Raw genomic sequence first — 19,470 nt, forward strand, 5'->3', positions numbered from 1 at the left:
ATATATCTTATTTATTTAATTTTTTTTTTGAGTTTTTGATAGTAGCAATTTTATAAGTGTTTTTATAATGATTTCTCAGGAACTTACATTACATCATAATGCATATAGAGAAAAATGTTTGTGAGAGCATCATTGGCACCTTGTTAGATATCAATGGAAAATCAAAGGATGGTCTCAATGCTCGTAAAGATTTACAAGAAATGGGAATACGAAACGACTTGCATCCAAAAGACCGTGGGACTAGAACATACCTCCCTGCAGCTACACATACACTGTCAAGGATTGAAAAGAAAATATTTTGCAAAAGGTTATTTGACCTAAAGTTACCCGATGGGTATAGCTCAGATATTGGGAATTGTATATCGATGGAGGAATGCAAGATTATAGGCCTCAAATCCCACGATTGTCATGTTCTGATACAACAATTGTTGTCTGTAGCCTTGAAAGGATTAATGTCGAAGGGACCAAGAAATGCCATACTTCAGTTGTGTTCATTCTTTAATAGAATATGTCAACGAGTCCTTGATAGAGAACAAATAGTTGCCCTCGAAGAAGAAGTCATCGAAACCTTATGCGTGTTTGAAAGGTTCTTTCCACCTTCATTCTTTGACATCATGATTCATTTAACGATTCACATAGCACGAGAAACACGATTATGTGGACCAGTCCAATACCGTTGGATGTATCCCTTTGAAAGGTGAACACCTATTTTATGATTATTAAATATGACTATGTGTTAAGAAGTATCATTTTAATATGATGTTCATTTTTCTTAAGATGTATGAAGATACTGAAAGGATATGTTAGGAATCCTGCACGACCTGAAGACTGCATCGCAGAATGCTATCTTACAGATGGGTGCATGCTATTTTGCAATAAAAATATGAAGACAACTATTGAAGTAGATTATCAAGTAGGTCGCAATCAAGATTTTGATAATGATGTGATTCTTGGAGGTCGTCCAATTTCAGGTGGAACATCAATCACATTGAGTGATGAATTGTTGGAAACTGCTCATCGTTGCGTGTTGTTCAATACAGCCATAGTGGAACCCTATTTGGAGTAAGTATGATAGAATTTCCAATGCATAATTTACTAGGTACCTGATACCACTTATAAACCACTAATATATTTTAGTTTCAATTAGGATGCATTTAGAGGACTTAAAGCAATCAAACAAGAGCCTTGGTCTTCAAAAAAAATAAAAGCTTACTTTTGATGTGACATGTTGACAATTTCGCAGCATGGTTAAAGGAAAAGGTTACATGTTATTTCAAATTAGTTTGTCCAGAAGAATATGATAGCATAACATATGAATTTATTCCCTTATTTTTTAACAGATTCAGTTTCATACCCCATCAATTTTAATGAGTTGGACAATAATGAGGTGGACAAACTAAAATGGCTCGTATATGGTCCTAGAAAGCATGCAATGTCCTATAATGGATATATAATTAATGGGCAGCGATTCCACACAAAGGAAGTAGAGAAGTCAACTCAAAATAGTGGTGTTTCCATTGAACCTACAACCATGTGCATAGCAAGTGCAAAGGACACTTCACAAATTATTGATGTCGTTGCATATTATGGTGTGATCAGAGAGATAATTTTATTAGATTACCATGCATTTCAACTTCCAATATTCAAGTGTGATTGGGCAAATATTAGACATGGCGTTAGATTTGAAGATGGTTTTACACTTGTTAATCTACCCCAAGGTGAGAGCCAATATAAGAGGGAGCCTTTTATATTGGCCTCACAAGCAAAACAAGTGTTTTATTTGAGAGAAACTGATCCATCTAATTGGTATGTTTTACTAAAGGCACCGCCAAGAGGTTCTTATGAGTTGGAAATGTATGATGAGAGTGAGGATATGTCTTCCAGGCCACAACACGTTTCATCACTTGATTTGAACATTGATGATGATAATGACAAAGGAAATTTTGTGAGAGAAGATTGTGAGGGCATGTTGGTGTGATTTGTGTGCTACTCTTGAAAACATTGTAGTTTTTATCTCAAGTCTTTTTGAGTTTATAATGTTATTTTGAAATTTCTTTTTGAAGCACTAGTTTACATTCTAAATTTCTTTCAGAATTATTTATGGTGGTTTAAAAAAAAGATACAAGAGTTTGAACTAATGATGAATGTATAATATTACACTTTACAAGTTTTTATTTAAAGCTTTTTGGGAAATGATGGTATGCACAGGTTTTTTTTGCTTGATCATTTCTATCACTTTTGTAGCCTTTATGTATTTATAAGGTATACAACTCAATTCTTGTTTCCAGATACTTTCTTTATTTCAATTCATTTCTCTAAGTTTGGAATTTGATGCTATGTTATTATTTTGTTGAATAGGTTGGCTACCATGGTTGCTAGTTGTAAGGGGAGGTTACGTCCCAGGCAGACATCAAGTGAAGTCATTCTTGAAGGACCATCCAACCTATTGCCTCAAGATTCCCTAGAAACAGCTGCAGTTCCTACAGAGGGTTCACAAAGTCTTAAACGAAAAAGTGGCCCAACCAAAAACAATTGCAGTGGATGGCGGAAGTTGAATTGAAATAGCATACAATGACTTGGGTCAACCAATTGGTGATGGATTGGTCAAATTATCCTCCTTCTTAGGAGCTCTTGTTCGAGAGATTGTACATGTAACACTTCCTGATTGGAGGAAATTTCCTTTGGGGATGGGAGAAGTCTTATGGAAATCTATTTAGGTGTAGTATACCAAACTTAAATATCTTTGCTTTGAACATAAAATAATCATAACATTCATGCTGATACAACTTGCAGGTAAGATTTAAGGTAGATGAAAAGTGGTAGAAATATCATATATTTATGTCAATGGATGATCTTTGGAGGGCCTCCAAATCAAGATTAGTTACCAAAATAAGGAAAGCATCAAACGAAGAAGAAAGGCTTAAACTACGACTTGATAACATCAAATCAATTCATGAGTGGAAGGATTTCTTGAAGGAAAAGACAAGTGAAAAGTTTAAGGTAAGAAACTTCTTAAGTTGTCAATACTATTTTATAAAGGCAACATATGATAAAGACAAATTCTATTGTTATCAACACTATTTTATAAAGGCAAATTGTATTCTTATCAATACTATTATGGAACTCCTGTACTTGTGCATTATCAGAATGTAGACACTTGAATAGATGAAAAAGTTAACAAAATACCACTTTGTTAAATGGGGAAAATTTGAAAAACAGATATTATAGTTGTTCTAATTATGCATCAGGCTGTTAGAAAATTCCATTATGGGTTTTGATTTTTCATTTTATTGTTTGGGTTCTTCCTATTTTGGGGATACCCCTGTAACTAAGGATCTGTGTTTTTGTACATGTAAGGCTAAAGTTGTTATTCAATTTCAGTGTATCATCCTTTTGGGTGCTATGTTTCAAGTAGTTTTTGTCCTGTTTTGTTGCAAGGGGATCACTAATCATCATTGTTGTTTGATCTTTGTTAGAGAGCATGCTGCTATTCCATTAAACATGATTGTCTATTTTACTATAATGTTGTATCAATTTCAATAAAATAGAACATTTTTGTTGACCCAAAAAAAAAAAAAAATACTTGTAATGACCCAAATTTTTTTTTTTAAATAGCCAGTGCATAATTTAATCGAGCAAATTTTCGAATTTGATTGTTGTGTAAATTCTGTGCAAAAATAGTTCGATTTTTTATTTTTTAAAAATAGTTCCCGATCTCAAAAAATTATGAAATTTTTATATGTTGTTCCCATATGAGTCTAACACGTTGGATAAAAATTTCAGAATTAAATGATGAGTATTTATTTTATGAAAATTTACGGACTGATTAGTGTTCAGTTTAATTTGTAACAGAATTTGAATTTGAGTTTTGGGTGTTTGGACTAGGATTTGAGATAAATTTGTTGGGTCTATTTTGGTATATAATTGGACCATGTTTGAATTATGGGTGAGACCCATGATTTAGGTTCAATTTAATTTGAAGTTGTTTATGATTAATGTTTAATTATTTGGTCCATTTTACTTATGTGATTGGTAAGTTATTATTATTTATTATATGAGATTATAATAAATATTTGAAAGTTGAATTTATGACGGGTACCATATGGTGAAAAAATTATATATTTTTATAGTGAATGAAATGAGTGCATATTTCATAGTGAGTAAAATATTATATTTTGTGGTGTACAAAAATGTTATATTTTGTGGTGAGAAAAATTATATCATTTTATAATTTATATTATAAATTTTGAGATTTTATTACAAAAGTTATATATATATATATATATATATTGGAAAAGCCAAGCTTTGGGAAGCAAGCCCACGTGGGTTGCTCACCCTTTTATCCTTACCATAATTTTCCATCTATTTTCATTTCATATCATTGCTTTGGTTGGGTTGGCAGAACCCACTGTCCCTCTCTCTCTCTCTCTTCTTTTCCTCCATTGTTGCTCAATCTTTGAGCTTCAAATGGGAGTTCTTAGAGTGAGATTTTGCAAAAGTGTTGTAAATGAAAGTTGGAGAGCTCGTCGTGATCTTCGTAATGGTGTTCTCGGATTCATGATTGGGTGATGTTTGCATTTTCGGATTAGCTTTTCTTCATATTTGAGGTAGGAACTTTCTTCATATTTTTACATTAAAGTTATGTTAGGGTTATTTTGAGAAAATATATCATTATAAGAGGTATTGCATATATATATATATATATATTTTAAGATTTTTGTTAGGTAATTTTTGGAAGAATAATTATGTTAGTTTTTTAAGAAAAGTGGTATTTTGAGGTTGATTTTGGAAGATCACCTTGTGTTGAAATTTTGTTGCTAAAAATCTGAAAAGTTAATTTTAATAGTTGGATGGATTGTATCTACATCATATTATGTTTAGATGATTTATTTTGAGAAATATTAAGTTGAAATATTTTTTTTTATCTTTGATTTAGAATTTATTTTTTGAGAAAAATAAATTTATGTTGATGAATATTGAGTAAATGCTTAAGTTGGGATTATAAAGTTGTTTTGGGATTAAAAACTCTAAAAGTGTTCTATTCATGATATTTTATAAAAGATGATATGTTGATGATTAAGTTGTGTTCATTTTTATGAAAGTAAAAATGTGAAATGTGGACTTTCAAACTCATAACCTTGAAAATGTTACTATTGGGCATATTTCATAATTTTTGATGTAAATATCATGTTGGTTAAGTAATTTTAGAAAAAGTTGTGAAATTGTTATTGGTAGAGAATTTGGTAAAAATATTACCTCTTTAAATAGCTTGGCATGAAAAATGGTTATGTTGAAATATAGTTATATATATGTTTTTTGCAAGATCTAGATGATTTTCGAAATCATCATTTGATTTGTTTTGAAAATTGATTGTTGATTCAAGAAGATGAGAGATTTTTTTTGAAAGTGGGTTTACTTTCTTGTTCCTTTTAAAATAGAAATTGAGGGTTTTGAAACTATGACGATTGAAGAGAGATTTTTTTGGTGACTTTCTTTCAATAAATGAAGATGAGTGGTTTTGGTGAGAAAACCTAGAAATTGAGGGTTTTTAAGAAAGATGTTGACAATCTTTGAAGATGTTGTTGTATTTATTTTGTGCGCCAAAATAAATGATGTTTGAAAAATTGTTTATTTGTTTACATATAAATGATGGTTTTCATGAAATATGAGAATTGTTGAAGTTTTGGAAATTGCTGTTAAAAATGTTGATATAGTCTTGAAGTGAATAAATGGTTGAGATTACTCTAAGTGTGGGAATTTTGTTGTCCCATGGATGAATTGGAATAAAAGTATTTATATTCATCTTGAGAAATTTTATTGAAATAAGAAATGAGATTTTTTATCACAATGGGAATATTGTGTGGAAGTATTGAAAGTGGAAGAAATATTGCATTGTATTATTAATCATTGCATTGGCATATCAATTCATTTGATAATGATGAGCTTTGAAATTTGATTTGAAAACTTTGCATTGAGAAAGGAATGTTGGGAAACAAGTTTTCATGAAATGAATTTGGGGTAAATTCGGTGGTAAGTCTTGAAAGGTGGTGTAGATGATAGGTGTTGAGCCTTCCAGTTAATACTGGTAAAAATGACAGATTACAGGTGTTGAGCCTTCTAGTTAATACTGGTAAAAATGACAGATTACAGATGTCGAGCCTTCCAATTAATACTGGTAAAAATGACAAATTGGTAGTACTTGTATAGTCTACTTGCAGACACTAGCATAGGGATTACCTGAGTCGTATTTACCACCTTGGAATTTTATTGAAATTGTTGGATTAATATGTTTTCAAATTGGCATTGTGCATAAGATTTTCAAAGGATGAGAAAAATATTTTGAGCATGACATGGCATAGACATTCATCTCATAAGACTGTATCAAATGTATTGATGATTTGTTAAATGTCATTTTGAATTGTTTAACTACTTGATTCAATTGACAAATGGGTAATTGAATGAATTGAAAAGGATGTCATGTTGCTTTTGAAGCATGTTTATTTATTTAAATTAACTAGTTGTGGTTAATTAAAATAAATTAGGTTCAAGAGATTATGTAATAGAATTATATGGTTTTGACATGATATATTTCATGTATATGTATGACTATTTTGGTACTCGCATATCTTCTAATGTTTTAATATGAGATTGTTGGTGAGCTAGTGGTTGCTCACCCCCTGCCTGTACATGTGTACAAGGAATGCTTTTCAGATTTGAAGAGCAAACAATGGGTTTTACCATTTCATAAGTATAATGTAGTGATGGATTGTACTACTTCATTTGTTTGTTTAACTGAGTGCTATTTTTTTTTGGTAAAGAGTAGTGTCATCTCTTTTATTGTAAGCCTCAGGGCATTTTTTTTATTTGTATGAAAATGTCATTGTTGTATCACGAGAGAGAATATGTATATTTAATTATTTATCATTTCATCTAGGGATGAAATGTTATTTGTAAATGGACTTAATTAATGAATATTGGTAAGGTTATCCGAGTAATAAACTACGGGGCATGACAATACTGAAGTTGATTATTTGCTTTAGGCTAAAAGTGAGAAATTCAAAACAATTAGAAGGAAACAACTCCCACATATATGCAGTCGCAAGGGATACGCACGGTTAACTCAGGACATGGTAACATCAAATTTTATTATAAATTTTATTTAGTTTTGTTTGTATTTTTTCTATAGTATGAATCTTTTTTTTTTTTTTTTCCCTAGAAAAACAAGGGTGTAACCTCCTCATCTCTATCTAGAGTTCCTGTTTGGATTCAGGCACATACCAAAAAGAGTGGTGAACCCATAAGCACAATTGTTGCTGAAACTATCGTAAGAACATTTCTCTATTCAATAATTTTTTTTATAATATATCTTGATACTTATATTGGTCATCCTTATCTACTAAGACATAATAATAATAATATTATTTTTTCAGGATAAATTGAAACAAGTTGAACTTGATGATCCAGTATCATCATCTGTTCTTAAGGTAAAAGAAGATGCTCTTTCAAAAATACTTGGTCGTGAGAATCGCGGGCGAATAAGAGGGCTTGGTAAAGGAGTTACTCTTACTAAATTATGTGTACTCTCGCAAAAGGATAGTTATAAAACTCAGGAAAAAGAAGAAGCTACTCAATTAAAAGAAAGAGTGGCACATTTGGAGAGCATAGTTAGTCATCTAATGAAAAATGAGGCAAGTAGTTTTACGCATTTATTAAATTTACTTATACAAGTTTCAAACTATAGCGATCCTGGTTTTTCCTCTCTTTATTTATTGTATTCCGGACTCGGTTCCGTGGATGTGTTGTTGTCTCATTCTCATTTCCATCCTTTACTCTTTATATTTGAGTCTTGGGTTGCGCTGGGCAGGTTTGAAACAGGTTGGTTGTGCTTTGAAACCAAAAGTTGATGTCCAGAATTTGGTCTTCACACTCGAGCGGGGTTTTTGACGCTCGAGCGGGCCCTTTGTTGTTGTTTCTCTGCTCGAGCGAGCGTTTTAACGCTCGAGCGCGAATTTCCATCTCCCAGTATTTTTCTCTGCAGGTCTTCGTATGCTCGAGCGGGAGTTTTGACGCTCGAGCGTGACCCTTTGATTTTGTTCCTCCGCTCGAGCGAGGAGTTTGACACTCGAGCGGGGACCATCGTCTGCAAAACTTTTGGAAGTGTGCAATCGACGCTCGAGCGGGGCTTTTGACGCTTGAGCGTGAGTCTGTGTCTGACACTCGAGCATGGAGTGCAGTATATCAATCCGAAGTTCGACTTTTTGACCATTTTTTCAACTCCTTTTCTCTCTCTTACTTTTCAAAACCTCCATTAGAGAGCTCCTCTCTCTAAAACCCAACTTCTCTCTAGGTATTGATCTAGTTAGAGTGATTTCCCACCTTTGTCCCTTTGTAAAAAGTGTTGTGCTTGGCGTGGGCTTCACTTTGATCCGAAAATTTCTTAATTTGGAGCACTTCGAGTTTTCTTCATCTTCTTCCTTTGAGCTTCGAATTTGAGGTAGGGACAACTACTCATTGTTATGATCTTTGGTTTAAACTTTTAGTCATTTTGATTTAATGTTGAGGTTGGGTGATTTTGGGTGATTTTGGGTGTTAGGGTTTCAAAATGTATAAAGGGGGGGTTTGTATTTTGATGCCTATACATGTGTATTTGGGGCTAGAAATGAGATTATTGGTGTTGTTGTTGATATTTGAGCCTTTGGGTCAAAGTTGAGAAAAAGGGGAGAAAGCTCTAATTTTTGTTATGAATTAATTTATATAATTAATTTGGGAATGTTATGGAAATATGAAATTGAGTTAGAAATGATAAAATTGGCATAATATGAGATAGAATGGTGGAGTTGGATTTATTAATCGCTCACTTTTGAAAATGTCGATTATATATATCTGTTGAGGCATTTATTATCTGTTTAGAAATAATTGCTTTTGGGCTATCGGTGGAGGATAGTCTTGATTGTTGTAGACAATGCATGATGATTAGGCGAACTAAAACTAATCAATTGAATATGTCATCGAATATGATGGTTGGAATAATACATCAATTTTGTGTATTGATTGCTTGCTCATGTATATGATATGTGTTTATATACATTGTGTTGTGTGGGAGGAGATAGGGGATGTGCTCCACGGTTTAGGAGGAGATAGGGGATGGATTCCTAAACCGGATGTTATTTGGGAGGAGATAGGGGATGGACTCCATTGATACAACAAGTATGTGTATCTATTGAAGTGTTGATACAACAAATATGTGTATCTATTGTGAAGTATGGAAGTGTTTGAATGTGTTATTGATACAGCAAATATGTGTATCTATTGTGAATTATGGAAGTATTGCTGATATGGGCTATAGTCTCATTAAATTGTTTGGCCAGGTTCTGAGCCATAGTTATGAATTGAGAACTGGATAAGAAATGGAAAATGGAATGAAACATGGACACATTTGTCATGTAATTGAAATGGATTATGAATTGATTTGTGTGAGTTCAACATTAATCAAATGCTAATGTTTTCGTTATTGCTCATATTATGTTTAGCATATCTCTACTAGGCGTTGGCTCACCCTATATGGGACATTACTTTCAGGTTCAGGTATTATGCCGCCCCCGAGATCTTAGCTTGGATAGCTGTGGGAGTTGAAAACTCTTTTGTTTATCTTTTATTGTATTACATGTATATCAAGCCAAGGGCTTATCTTGTGTAGAGTTAGTACTCTCTTTTTGTAACCAAGTGTTGACTTGGAAAGTTGTAAGCCTATAGGGCATTTACTTTTGTTGTCAACATGTAATACCTTTTGTAATGAATACTCTGATGAATGAAATTATGCTTTATTCTCTTATGTCTAAGCATGTCAAGATTGTGTGGTTTATGGGTTTATTTTGAGGGCGTTACATTAACTTTTTAACATAATTACATTTTTGTCTTTCATTTTTTGGTATCAGAATCAAGCAAGCGAGGAAGGATCAACAAGACCTATAGTTTCTCCCTCGGTAAAAAATATTATTTACATTCCATTTTACATGAAAGTAGTGTGCGCACATGCACACACACATACATTTCCATTCTATGAGTATATTTATATTTAGAGATCAACTTTAAATTCCCACTTAAGCATCCTTCTAACACTATTAGTAATGGGTTAAAGAAAAACGCAAATGCAATGACATATACAAGGAATTGTAACTTTGAAAGTAGAATAGATGCTTTTGAGACAAAGCTAAGTAAAATATATGTGCTACAACAATGCTTTCCTGATTGATTTTCTAGGAAAACAATTTGAAGAATTCAAGAGGAAAAACATAAGAAAGTTTCAATTGTAATCACCAAATTGGAGGGTTTACATATTATAATAGTGTATATATATAGAGAAAGAGGGGAGCTAACAACCATATATGAGTGACAATTTCTCTTGTTTGTCATTGCCTTGTTACTAAAGAGTTAGAACACTAACACCCCCAACAAGAAATGCAAGTTGCTAGATTGGATGGGGTCAGGGGAAGTAGTTACTGAAGGGTGTTGGTCTTCAAGTGATCCGAAACAGCTTGTCCATCACATTCCTATTGGACCTAATGCCATGAAAGTATGGATAGATCTAGCAAGAGAAGCTAGAGCATATTTATGGAGGCCTACTGCTGACATGACTTACATCGAAAACGCTGGGGGTACTACAGTTGCATGACCAGCTGACAAAGTTGTTATGGGGCAGTGATCGCTTCTATAGGTTGGTAATTTTTTAAAAGATTAAAAAAATTACTCTTCATGAACAATTTAAATCTTATTATTTTTGTTTTTATTTATTCCACTTGGAGAAATGTGTTTGTAAAGAATCTATAAATGTTCTTTTTCTTTTATTTTATGAATAGATGAGTCGGATCTAAACTGGAATCCTTATAATGCAACAAAAGTACACTTTATTAAGAGATAAGACAATACAAAGAGAAGAGTAAGGAATGCTTGATATTACGAAAGAAATAACACTTGTTTAAGCGATAGGATATTACAAAAAAAAGAGTAAGCTAAAGCCCAAATACCTCCAGAAGTCAAATCAATAGTGTGAATTAGTTAGCAAGATAACAATATAACAACAAATACAAAATTCCACAAAAACTTCTAATGAAACAACATACTACCTATCATGAAAACACTAATATTGCCATTATAAGATCCAATCCAACTTGAATAGCTTTGTAGTTTTCATGCCTCCTACTCTCACATTTCAAGACTAGCAATCATCAATGCTGAAAAATAAACCCTCTTGTGTTGCCTTCACCAAAAAGTTGCTCAAACTTTTACCATCTCCTTAAGTTCATAACAGTCATATCTATGTCTAATTGAAAATAGGGTAATTCCTTGAGAACCAAATAATTGACAAAACTGCATAAAATAAAGATTTTCAAATACTTTTCATCACATCATCATATCCATTACAAGCCACCATGTTGCCAACTCTTAACAATTATTGGACAAATTTGTGACACCCCACCATTTTAGAATATTGATGAAATTTTCCAGCTTTTATCACAGAATAGCAATAAGTTAGTACATGTTTGAACCTTTTGCAGAAAACTAAATATAAAAATATATACACATGCACTCAAACATAAAGCTTGCATGTACTGGTAAATTTGTAGCAGGTGAGAAATTCTATTGTTCAGGGAGAAGAAGTTGAAGGCATCTGCATTGGGTTTTGCTCAGAGTCGTAGGAGATGAATGATTTGTACCTAGCATTTGATTTGGTTGCTGCTGCTACTGGATTGGGTGTTCTTTTTATCTAGCATCTGATTTGGTTGTTACTGCTGCTCCTTCTTGTTCCTAGTGGCTTTTTAATTTGATGCTTGTTTTGTTCTTGCTACTGCTGCTTGATTTGGTTGCTTGTTCTGTTAGTTGGTTTGCTTTTTTTGGGCCAAGTTTTTTTTTTTTTTGTTTTTTGGTTGTTGGTCCCTCACCAACATTTTGGCTTGAGCTAGCATATAATTAGGTGTTCTTCTTAGTGCCAACCTAGTTGGGATTAAGAAGTAATGCTATGATGCTTTTTGCTCTCGCCTCCCTTTATTGATGTATTGTCATAGTTTCTGTATGTTGATTTCATCAATAAAGTTCCTTTTTTTGCTGATAAAAAAAACAAAACATTCATTTTTTTTTTCAAAAAATTCTTAATGGCAATTCTCCTTTGCATTCACTGTGTCACTTCGTATTTTCTTACATGCTTTTGAAAAGGAAAGAGAGTAGAGATATACGCATTAGGTATAAATAATTTGTTTATTGGTATAATTTTATTTTTATTTTTCCTTTTTAATGATATATGTTTTTAAACTGATTATACTTACTGTGACGTGTTGATTATTGTTTTGCAGTTATTAGGTTTGGAAAGAAGATGGAACTAATAGATGTCAACTTGGAAGTTTGTGGGTGCAAAAAAAGGAATTTGAATGTGTTATTATGTCTTGTACATACCGACATTATGACTTTAAGTTTTTGTTTTTATTTTTTTGAACATAGTGAGAGATTGCGGTTTGGTACTTTATTAAGACAATGTTATGACAATTTTATTATTTCTTGAAATTTGTGGTGATGAGTTATTTTTCAATGATGATATTGTTTTGTATGTGATGGATGAAAATGTGTTTGTTGCATTTATAAGATTGAGGTTTCCAATATTGGTGTTGGAATGGATTTTTATTATATTTATAAATACTATATGATAGCATTTAAAATTGCTATCATAATGAGGTGTTTGTAGCATTAAAAAAATGGTATCAAAAAGTTTGTTGACATGCTTTATTATAACAATCTTAGTTAGTTATGATATGGTAAATTGTAACATTACTAGATTGCTATAAAAACAATTTCATAGCATTAACAAACTATTATCCTTTGGTATTTTTAGTAACTTTTAACAATTTCATAGCATTCAAAAATTGTTATAATATATTTATGATAGCGTTCAACGATAACATTCGATAAATGTTATTAAAAATGATACACTTTTAATAACATGGGCAAACATAACATTCCAACGAATGCTATTGTTTACTTTTGATAGCATTCATTGAATGCTATAAAATGTGTTTTTGTTGTAAAGCAATAAAGAATAGCAAGCATGACTTAACCCGAGAAATGAGCTCTTCAAGCCCTTTTCTATGGGAAAAATTAAAAAAGAAGAATCAAACTCATTTACAAGCGATAATAAACTCGGAGTCAAACCCAAAATGAGCGATAATGGCTAGTCAAACTCGAAAAGAGCGATAAAATCCCCGAAATATTGATTTGTGATTATGTATCAATTTTAACCAGTAAATAGCAATCTCAATCAAACAATCAAAGACAAATCAACACAATGATTTAATGTGGAAAAACCACAAATGGAGCACCTCCAATTATGATAAAAAAATCACGGGCCAAAGCCACAAAATAATCTACTAAAAAGACAAAAAGGAATTACACAAGTGTACTCTCAATTACATAGCGAATCCATGCATGAATTGAACTGACACCAATGTGTCTCTGTAACGCCCCAACCCTTCACATGTCATCGATATTGTCTGTTGTAATGACCCAAATTTTTTTTTTTAAATAGCCAGCGTATAATTTAATTGAGCAAATTTTCGAATTTGATTGCCGTGTAAATTCTGTGCGAAAACAGTTCGGTTTTGTATTTTTTAAAAATAGTTCCCGATCTTAGAAAATTATGAAATTTTTATATGTTGTTTCCATATGAGTCTATCACGTTGGATAAAAATTTCAGAATTTAATGATGAGTATTTATTTTATGAAAATTCACGGACTAATTGGTATTCAGTTTAATTTATAGCAGAATTTAAAATTGAGTTTTGGGTGTTCGGACCATGATTTGAGATAAATTTGTTGGGTCTATTTTGGTATATAATTGGACCATATTTGACTTATGGGTGAGACCCATGACTTAGATTTAATTTAAATTGAGTTTGTTTAATAACTCACGTTTAATTGTTTGGTCCTTTTAAAATGTGATTGGTAATAACCACCTTGGGAGTTGTTATTATTTATTATATAGGATTATAACAAATATTTGATAGTTGATTTTATGGTGTGTACCATTAAATGAAATATATTTTGTGATGAGAAAATATTATATGTTTTTATCATTAATGATGTTAAAATATACTTTTAATTGATATATATATATATATGCACATATGTAGATTTATAGATGTTTTAATATAATAAAATAAAGTATAATAATGATGAGAGAGCCCACGTGGGGCTACCCCCATTCCCTCTTGCTTTTAATTGTTTCCTCTTTGCTCTTGGCAGAGAACATATCTCTCTCTCTCTCTCTCTCTCTCTCTCTCTACTCCCTCATGTCTCTTATCTTTCTTTAAACACCACCACAAACTTTAATTCTTTTCTTGAGCTAGCAAGATCCATTGAGTTTTTGACCCTAGTTCTTGAGGCCAAAATGAAGAGCTTGGCGAGAGCAACATTTTGATCAGTAAAGATCGAAATTCGACAAAATCGAAAATTTAAATTTTTGCTTGTTTCCTCTTCTAGCTTGGGGTAGGGATTTTTCCTAAAATTCTTTATGCACTTTTACTTGATTATAGGGAGCTTAGAGTTGTATATAATTTAATTAGAATTTTTGACAAATTTGTGATTTAATTGCTTAAAAGAGAAATTTTGAGAAAAATAAAAAGTTGATGCCCAAATTGAGAAAGTGTAAACTTGGAATATGTTTGTAAGGTTATGAAAGAGTTATGTTTTAAATTTGAACAAAAACGGATTTCGATTCGATTGGTTTTGAAATTTTTACCGGTTTGTGGCCAAAAGAGCATTTTTAAAGAAAACAAAGGAATTACGTTTAACTTTTGGGCTTTCGATCAAAATAGGATGTCATAGTTGAATAATGCTTGGAGAATGAGTTTGGAAAGAAAATGATATTTTCTTGGGCATTAACGGTATTATTTTGCTTAATGTATCCGTTGGAATAAAACCGACACGGTTAGAAATGGACCTTGAGAGGTTACCGGACGTGATTGTGATATGAAAACTAGTGTAGTTGTTCATATTTGATGAGATGTGGAATAGATTGTATTTATCAGAATTTTTAAAATTTAATTGTTTAAATATCTGTTTTGAAATATCTGTTTTGGGCTATCGGTGGAGGATAGCCAAGATGGTTGTAGAAATGCATGAGACATAGGTAAATTGAACCACATTCCACGTTTGTTGCATTGGACATTACATTACATTCATTTCATTGGAAATGTATTTGCTTTTGAGAAATGTTTGGAAATGTATCTGTTTGCGAAAAGATGAATACTTGGTGAAACTGGGTAGGGGGTGTAGAACCGCGTGATTAGGTGTCGAGCCTTCCAGTTTACTAGTAAAAATGACAGTGGTAGTGCATTAGGGCCTACTTGCAGACACTCACCTAGAGATTCACAGAGGCTGTATTCATGTGACATATATGGTTTAAAATGGAAATGATTTTATATCTGTTGTTGCATCTTAGCATTGCATGCTTTATAAAAAAAGAGATAAACTGTTTTATCATGAGCATGGCATGAGCATACTCCTCTTTAGTCTTGTCATGATCCATATGTTGTGTAGTATGTCTCTACTGGCTGTGGCTCACCCTATAAGGGAAACCATTTCAGGTATAGGTGCTATGTCTTCGCCAAGGCATTGAGTTGGGAGGACTCGGAGCTGAGGCTTCATTTTTGTTTTATTGTTATTTCTTGAATGTAAGCCTAGGGCTGTATGTGCATTGAGTTGAAACTCCATTTTGTGTAACCAAGAATGTTCTTGGATAAATTTGTAAGCCTGTATGGCACTTATTATCTGTTTGGCTTCCATTTCATACTTGTTGTAAAATGTATGCTTGGGATTGAAACTGGAGCATTGAGATGTGAATAGCATGTATTTGGCATTTGGGATTTAATGGAAATGGATTTATAGAATAGTTAGCTATATATATGTGTTTGTCTATCAGGTGGGTTTTGTTGCATAAATAGATATACCCTGCCCAATTTTCGGGGCATTACAACTTGGTATCAGAGCTACCCAGTTTGAATACTTGGGGCTCGTGGGAAGTGGTTTTTACCACAGTGGGTTCAATTTGCTAGTGAGAAATGTTGCATATCTTATGTGCTATGTGATAACATGTTTATGTGACTATGTGGTATAGGGTTAAACTTCTGAGATGTGATTTGCGTCCATGAATTTCTTTGAGGTCCTTTTAGAAAAGCACCCGATCAATGCTATTTCTATTTAGAAGTCTTTAAATGTTTGTGGAACGAGTCAATATCTTGGAGGGGTAACTCGTATGTGCTCTATGTGACTATGTGCTTATATGGTTTGCCTTATGTGATGTAGATACATGTGTAGGTTTATGTTTAAGTCGTATGCAGCGTGTTAGAACTAGTGTGGAGTACTTACTTCTGAGCTAGATTCTGTCTCTTATATAAGATGTCATAAAGCGGGAGAGGCCGTAATAGAGGCACTTACGGTGTCTGGGATGTTCTCATGTAGGAGGATACCTTTTCCCTAGGAAGAAGGTGTAAGCTAGAGTAATATGGCTGGGATGATTGGTCAAGATGTTGTGGAATTAGTATTAAAGCGTAGGTTAACCGATTTGTATGATTGTGGGTGTAAATGTGACCTTAAAATAGTAGAGTTTGTGTTGTGTAGTGATTGGTTTGTTGTTATGAGGAGTTAATTATTTTTCAATTTTATATCAAGTTTGTAGAAGTGGACTGGACGAAAAAAAAAAAAAAATCTTAGAAGTAGAATGAGTTAGAGATTAACCTTATTGTAATAGTATGGTTTGGTTGTGACTTTAATGATGATTAAAGTAATCTAAGATAATATGTCTTGGATTGTTGACATCGGAACACATAAAACTAGTTCTAAATTTCCTTGGGATAGATGAAGTTAGTTATGATTGGGTTGTTTCACTTGCTAAATTGACTACTTGTGAGGTTAGTGATGGGCCTTGGGCCAATCATTTTGTATGTGTTTGGGAATAAACGTGGTGTTAGCATGATAGAAATTATAGTGTAATAAGAGATGTGTTTCTTAGAGAGTTTGTTTTAGTCATAATCATTTTGCAAATCCTAAGGGCGAACGAGATAAATAATTTTGTGATAGATTGGAATGAGTTTAAATTTGATTAGGGCTGCGCTTTTTGATTGAATTTTTAGTAGTAAAATATATATATAGTGACTTGTGAGGTGACATTTTGGGATATGTAGCCAAGTGGTGTATGCTTTTGAGTTTGATAGAGCTAATTGTCTTAGAGTTGATTGTTGATGTACCCAAGTGTAATAAGTGTTTAGGGATATGATGTAATTGATGTCTCGAGAGTTGTGTTAGCAAACCAATGTCTTTAAAGAAATTTTTGAAATGATCATGTGAGGATTTTGTGATTCTATGGAGATTATGATCAGGTGCCTTGAGATGGTTGATGTGACTATGATTTGAGTATTTTCATGAAAAATTAGTGCTTGATCCATCGCGAGTGATTGATGTTAATTTTTATAGTTAATCGTGCTTATGGATTAGAAATTATGAATATGAGAAGTATACGTGAGCATTTCGGGTTAAGTTTGGCGTATTTCATGCAATTGAAATAGAGGTTATTTTGTATCCCTTGTCCTTTAGCTATAAGATTGTTTTGTATCCTCGGTGTAAGAGTTGTGAACCCCTTATATTGATCCTTCGTTTTGCCATAAGTGTGGCGAGAATTTGTGCTATTGGTATGTTGATCTAATATTTTCATTGGGTTTAATTTGGGTGTATTTGACCTTGAGTGGTAAGTGGTTTTCCTAAATTAAAAGATATTTAGTTTTGCCTAATCGAGGGCAATTCCTTATTTTAATTTTGAAAAATGGTTTGTAGCTCGAATCCCCCCTTCCCCGAATCCCCTGACTGCCCAAAATGACGTCGTTTTAGGCAATTTCTTTTTTTTTCTTTTTCCGCCTTATGCAGTCTGAAACTGAAACAGAGGGAGAGAAGAGAGAAGCAGAGAGGGGAAGAGAAAGAGGAGAGAAAGAGAAGAGAGGGGAAGAGGGAATGGAGAGAGAGAGAGAGGGGGTCGATCGCCGATCGCCGCCGTCGCCGCCTCCGATTTTTTTTTTCAGCCCGTTTTTTTTTTTTCAGATCGAAGCCCGGTTTTTTTTTTTCTCTAAAAATGTGTTGATGATGACGATGCTGATGTTGATGAAGATGTTGTTGTTAATGATGAAGATGTTCTGGATGAAGATGAATGGTTGATTTTTTTTTTTGTTTTTGGATCTGAATGGTTGTTGATGGTGATGTTGATGAAGATTTGAAAATGATGATGATGATTTTGTTGATGATGATTTTTTTTTTCTCTCTCTCTCTGCTACTCTCCTCTTCCTCATTCTTCTTCTTCTTCTTCTTCTGCGTTATTCTTCTTCTTCTGCGTTATTGGGAAGAAAAAAAATAAATCAAAATGACGAAACGACATCGTTTTGAATTCGGGGGAATCGGGGAAGGAAGAATTCGAGCTACGTAGCATAACTGTTTAATTTTATTCCATGGTGTTTTGTGATGGTATTATTTTATACGAAATTATTTGGCGGACCCCTTGTTGGAGAATAAATTGGTGTGAAGTACTTTTGCTATTTTGGTTAGTCTTGCAAAATTGTTATGGAATGACTATTGTTGGCTTAGAAAATTCCTAGAGTGAACATGTGGCATTGTAGCAAGTAGTAATACCTTTTTAGAGTTGTGCAAGGGTGAGTTTAATTAGAGGTATTGGATGAGCTTTTGAAGTAACCACAAGGCTGAATATTTGTTGGTGTAATCTTTTGTCTTGAATTGTGTATGCTTTCGTGATGGGTTTGATATGGTAATTGGTGTTGTTATTTGTGACATGAGCAGTTATGAGTATTCGATTTTATTTTCTTTGTACTTTAGTAAGCTGTGGTGGATTACTTCTCGAGTTAAATTGTTTATTTTTCAAGTGTGGATCAGAGTTTGTAGTGATTGGATTGAAGTACTAAAAAGATTATTTTAATTAGAATTTTGAATCAGAAGTGTAGAATTATTTCTTTTGGCAAGGGACGCACGTGGAATTTCCTTGGAGAGATTTTATTGTAATTTGAGGTTAATGAATTTATTAACAATTCAGGAATTTTAGATTCGTTTCAGTGTTAATCTTTACAGGTGTCTTATTGTGATTGGTTCGGGATGCTTCTAGGGTGAGAGATAAAATATTCTGTTAATTAGGCTCAATAGCGGTATTAATACTTGTCGATAAGTGAGTTGGTATAGTAAGAGTTGTTCAATTTGGGTTTGATTTTGTGGGTTATCGTAGTATTAGTGTGATGCAGAATCGTGTTGTAACTTTGGAGTTAGTGTCATGGCTTGGGTTTTAAAGAATGAGAGTGGCTTTGAGTTAACTTTTGTTGGGAGTACCTTAGAATTGTTTGAATGTGTATCTAGTCTTGATGAATTCTATGTGGACTCGAA

The 19,470-nt window shown here is 32.9% G+C and overlaps 1 long non-coding RNA gene across 1 annotated transcript; it reads left to right on the forward strand.

Moving 5' to 3' along the window:
- The first annotated feature begins 7,035 nt into the window (after window positions 1-7,035).
- Window positions 7,036-7,692, forward strand: LOC145790015 (uncharacterized). Its single transcript, XR_014328570.1, has 3 exons — window positions 7,036-7,130; window positions 7,217-7,324; window positions 7,431-7,692. It is a non-coding gene; the product is annotated as an uncharacterized LOC145790015 (long non-coding RNA).
- Window positions 7,693-19,470: the final 11,778 nt, after the last annotated feature.

This window comes from Camellia sinensis, chromosome 5 (genome assembly GCF_055761805.1).
Source record: "Camellia sinensis isolate YWXY chromosome 5, ASM5576180v1, whole genome shotgun sequence".
NCBI classification, from domain to species: Eukaryota; Viridiplantae; Streptophyta; class Magnoliopsida; order Ericales; family Theaceae; genus Camellia; species Camellia sinensis.